Genomic DNA, 5,881 nt, shown 5'->3' with positions numbered 1-5,881 from the left:
ATCATCCACATTGATTAAATGTGAATGTCAAATGATGTCACTCAAAAGAAAAGAAACCTAATGTGAGAAAATTAATTTTAAGCGTTTTTTTCGTTGGAGGCTGCTTCATCTGTTTTTCTTTTTAAAGAAAAGTAAAAGGAAAAACAAGCGGTTTAATATTCACTTCCTGAGGTTATTTATAAGTAACAGTCGTGCATCTGTAACTTGACATTTAATCAGGTAAACGCTTTCTTGATGTCTCTGATTGAGCAATCTTCACCAGGGGCCAAAAGCATATTTTTTGAGCGGTCTTGAAGAGACGACGTCTCAAACTGAAAAAATTATGCACGTGGTCTTCAAGAAAAGTGATCAGAAAAATGTCATACAGTTGACCAGAGTAGTTGCCTTCCACCTGCATTTTAAAAATTGTCGACAGATCCCTACGTGCCAAAGATGATTTAACGAATTAAAAATAAATAAATGGAGATGACACAGATCTCACAGGATACAATGTCTTTATTCCATTATGACAGCAAAAAGTGCATTTCCTTGGACTGAAAGTAATAATATCTTTTACAGTACTTAAAAATGTCAACACATTTATATATTAAATTATTACCATTTCTATTTAAAGTATTCATCAGGAGCCATAATAAGTAACACCAGCTGGAGATCGCAAGTCGTATGAATCGACAATTCGTACGTATGACTCATTTTCGTTTTGTATCGGGGGATTTTTTCGTCCACGATTTGTTTGTTTTTTCGCAAAAGTTCAAAACCCTTTTTTTTTACTACATCTTCCGTGTCTTATTGGACGCATAATCCCAATGTATAGTTCGCCTTTTCCGTTTTCAAAGATCTTAGATTATATTTGTATGATGTTTAAACGTTACCATGATTAGCAAAGGTCTCAAAGCTTTCACAAGAAAGAATTCAAGCGGCTATTCTTGCGGGCTCTTGGCAAGCCACGAATATTCATTCACTAAATGAAAATGGGTGGCGTCGGTCAATCCCCAAACCACACATTTGGTTTAGCACACGGTTAGTCAAAAAACAACGGAAAATCAGGAGAGAAAATCGTAATAAGAAGAAAAAACAAACAATCTTGCAAAGTAACGTGAAAAAAATATATAGTCAAAGTAAACATTGGTCTACTTACCAAACTTGTAAGTCAGGTTTAAGAGAAGATTACCATTTTCGTCTGATCGATGCACTAATCGATGCTGTAGGTACTATGTTCGTAGTAAATGAAAGATCTTAACTTACTGTAGATGTTTTTTATGAAGCAACAAACGAAGCAGAGGTCAAACGAAAAGAGGAAAAAGAAACAGTATGTCATTTACCTACGCACCGGAAAAGAACAGAATGCATTATGCCTGCTTAGTAAAGTAGCTCTTAAATTACTGAGAATTACCTTTATCTTTCAAACCCTAACGCCATTGCCTGTCAAATGCAAAATAATGACGAAGGTAACCTTGTACTGTCACAAGAATAAAGGGCACAAATTGATTTGCAAGTAGCATAAAGAACATCGGTTTGAAACTTCACTTTTTTTTCAGTAAAACACAATGTGAACGATAAGATGCTTAACAAAGACAACAACGTGTGATCTTCAAAATAAGAACTAATTTGCATTAAAATATTGAATATTGTTTTTCGAGACGAAAATTGTCGAAGAATGACAAATAGTGGTTTCCTTTTTTGGAAGATGCCTTGATTCCCCTCAAGTTGTGATAATCTCGGACGGCAAAATAATCTAGTTTGTTATTATTACGACTTTTCAGAAAATGAGTGTTTGAATTCAAAACCGAAAATGATCATATTCTGGTTATCAATGCAGGTCTTGACGTCGTTGTCATTATATAAACTTCCTGGAATACAATGAAGCCATGAAGTACATTTAACATGAAAGGCCAATTGTGTACCTCATTACAGAAATATTCCCAACATGAAATTTATTGGTGATGGTCAAATAAATCACAAAAATTTTATAGCACGAAAAGCGATTTACGAGATAATGGTAAATAAAATCAAATATAGCGGTTCTATGCTTTAGTGTAAGTTTATTATCTCATATTTTCGGCAACACAGTCTTGCATAATCGGGAAATTAGGGAAAGTTATGCAAATCGGGGAACTATAATCCTGCCAAAATCGCGACATTTGATTTATTCGGAACATTTCCTTCAGTAACATATTGCCACCTTTGAAAGTGTTGGCCATTCTCAAAATAATATATTTAAATTGTTATGGTAAAGAGGATGCAAAGGGAAAAATCCTAAATAAGCCTCGCGCTGCATTGATGCTCTCGATTAACTCACTTCAATATGCGAGCATAGCGTCTGGTAATCTTTGTTAAACAAATTCTTTGTATTAAAATCTTTTTTTCATTAAGAAACAAGACAATGCGAATCGGTCTATAAAGTGGCAAAAAATAAGACAAAAACACAGAAAATATCGCGCATTGCGTGTGAATTGTTTTCAAAATGATATGATATTTCATATTCGTGAAAGAAACTTGTATTATCTCGGAACTGCGAAAACGAAAATTAAATCTTGACATGTTTATCAGTGGTTCGTTTAAGGTGTTTGTGATCATTCGAAAGAGCTAATTGACTGTTTTACCAGTGTGACGTAGGAAATCATGGCCGTGACCACGTCGGCTAATCCTGTCCTAGAAGGTGAGCGTTTTACCACTTGATAGTCTGCTTGAAGATATATGTTATTTCCTTTGCTTAAAGCTGAAAATTCAAACACCTTACAGTCTCTTGAAAGAAGCTGTGTCTAGACTGTACCTTTCATGCACACGATGGACGACGATGGTTAACTTCTACCCACGCAAAAACAAATAAAGAAATCATGAAAACTCAAATATCTATTAAACGAGAAGGCTTACGAAAGTGACAATGAGCATACGTAGATTACTTGATTGGACGCCAGTCAAATGTATGTGTTTATGCTGTCCACACGACAATACGTAAAGGGAGACAGTTTACAGGTTTATCTACTTTTGAGAGCATGTTTCGGCCTTGTGGTCGAGGTGAAGAAATTGAAGAGCAGGCGTTGGCAAGGGGAATGGAAGAATTTTATTTTACATTTTATGGTGATAAAAGTCAAACTATGACGGTAGAAAAAAAATCGTGACTAAACAGTTTGCCATATCTATACTATTAATTAAGCAATTCGACAACTTACAATTCCGGTGGGCCCTTCTCCTATAATGTTTGTGTTCTTCGCAGTCTTGTTCACGTCCACTCCATGTCGTTTACACAATTCAGGAGGGATGCCATCTTTAACGCACTAAAGGGCGCATTTAAAGGCTCCCGTATCCTCTTCCGACTAGTGCCAGTCCCCGTGCAAAATGGATTATTGAAAGGGCATTTACAGAGTATTTATAATAACATACATTGTCGACGATCATAGCTTGGTGCTCAAAATATATGGAGCAGAGAACTCTGTTATCTCGAAAAACATGTTTAGATCATTAGAGCAATTTTCAGTTGAGTGTCGAAAAGTAATTGGTTTTGCATCAATTACGCTTCACGATTGGCTGAAAAAACTCGCGCCACATTTTTATCCAATCAGAAGTTAATCCATACCCAATCGTAAATCGGTCGCACATGTTTTCCCGCGCTTTGCGTTAGCTGCATGTAATTACTTCGAGTTTTGATTGTTTCACTGGATTGCCTTCGTCCTTCGTGATTGGCCAGAGTGGTTACTTTGATTTCGGTTCCACGAAACTCAATTGGAAACCACTTTATCTTGCAAAAGAGAAAATAGTTATAAGAATTTGAACATTTAAAAACTTACCAAGTATCTGTTGAAAAATGCCTGGGAGAGCCTCTTGATTTCATACAAAGTAGCAGATCCTGGAGTGTAAACATATCCACAATGGTAAGCAGAAAATGCTTCATGAGGTCTTTTACCATTCCTGATCTTATTCTTGATTCAAGTGCTGACCACTGGACCTTTCCGGCTATACGGCAGCCGTTTTGAATTCTGTTCCAAATAGCTATTAAGAGATGCTCAGGGAGCAAATACATACTAATTTGCCTCCTGTTCATCTCATAATAGTCATTTGAAGCAATAGAATTCAAAATGGCCGCCGTATCGGCGAAAAGGCTCATTCAAGAAAACAAATATTCGCCAAATGTGTAAATAAACAGATTCAAAAGAAATGAATTCCAAGTGGATAACGTGAATTTCAGTTGGCCTTTAATTTTTTGTGTGCAGAAAAAATTGCGTGGCTAACTTGTGCAGAAAAAGTTGAACCACTTTTGACTTTATCCGGAGAGACACATAGGCGATACCTTTGTCCAACCAATTGTTTCTTTACGTACGTAGCATTACGTCAGTCATACCGGAATTGTCGAATAACGGATCAACCTTTTTAATGCCGACATCAGATTCAAATATTCGGGCGCAGCCGCACGAATTAGAGTATATTTTTTGAAACTCTCCCAGAAAATTTTTTTTTTAATATTTGTCGCCGTTTCGAAATTTTCGGAAGTTTTGGTTGAATGGAAGTCGCCCAAGGGCAGGATTATATTGTTCTCGTTTGATAGCGCTTTTATCCGCTATTTTAACAGATACAGTGAAGATTTTTGAAAATATTCACTGTATCTGTTGACTTTTTTTCAAAACTGTGCGGGTTGTGCACACCCCGTGACTTCATCAAACCAAAATGGCCTCGCGAGCAAATGTGTTCCTTGATGGCATGTCTTTTTGAAGGTCGAGGAAGAAGAGTAAAGGTAGAATGGAAAAATTTACAGTCAAAACATTATCGACAATACCACGAATATTTTAGGTAACTTTTTCATTTGGTTTCATAGCCACTTTAGCAAAAGGGGAATCCTTCTTTACAATATTTGCCTCATTAGCATAAAATATTAAGTTTCTGATGGAGCTACAAATAAATCAATTTTGAATATTGAAAGGTCATAGTAGGATTAACTCTGCCAATGAAAATGAGCTTTTTGTGCAACACGGATTTAAAAACTCAAAATTTTACAAAGAATGTGTGAGCTTAGTAGCGCTTTTGCCACCCAGACATTTTGCAGTTTTTGAAAGACAATATCTCCTTGAATATTCCACCCAAAGAGCTAAAAATTGCACCATGTATTAAGTCTCACTAGCTCTTTAGCTGCCTGGAGTCAATTCATATCTAACATGTTTCCTTCTGTACGCAAAGCCGTATTCAAATGAGTAAAAATGTAAACAATGACGTCAGCATGAATCCCCCTTGTTGTCATCCAACATGGCTGCCAGGCTCTTGTCATTTGAATCCCTTGGGATTCGGTGCAAACCATCAATATACCAGGCCCTCTAGTGAGTTTGTTATTCTGTAGCAATCGTAGCGGTCTCTGTAAGCTGGTAAGCGAGCGACGCCGTAAGGATCGCTCCACGTTTTTTGCGGTGCAACGATCCTATGGAAACCATCATTAAATTGTCAGATAGATACAGGGGAATAATATTCTTTTTTTTCTCATTTTCGTCATTCCCCGCGCGCCGTTGCTTTGAGCTCGTTACAAGGTCCCTTACGTTTCACGCTCCATCGCGCTTTACGCTGGTCCTACAAATCGTGCTCGCCCAGCGGGGTTCGTCCAATGAAAACAAGTGTATGTGTATTATAGTATATTTATTTTGGTATCTTTTAAAGGGCAAAATTAACCTGAACTATAAACGGTACAATTTTCGCCTGCGTTCTTATTTTAATGTAAATATAGTAGTTACGTATGACTATAATGTTAAGTTGTTTCTGAGATCACCTGAAAACAATATCCTATACGAGAGTAAAAATGTATATTTCATAGTTTCTTTTAATTAAAAAAAATTAAGTTTACTATTTTTGTAAAAAAATAGTGTTATCGATACATAATATTTAGAAATATAATGAAGGTAAG

Source organism: Orbicella franksi, chromosome 10 (assembly GCF_964199315.1).
Source record: "Orbicella franksi chromosome 10, jaOrbFran1.1, whole genome shotgun sequence".
Lineage (NCBI taxonomy): Eukaryota > Metazoa > Cnidaria > Anthozoa > Scleractinia > Merulinidae > Orbicella > Orbicella franksi.
Note: the sequence above shows the minus strand (reverse complement) of the source record.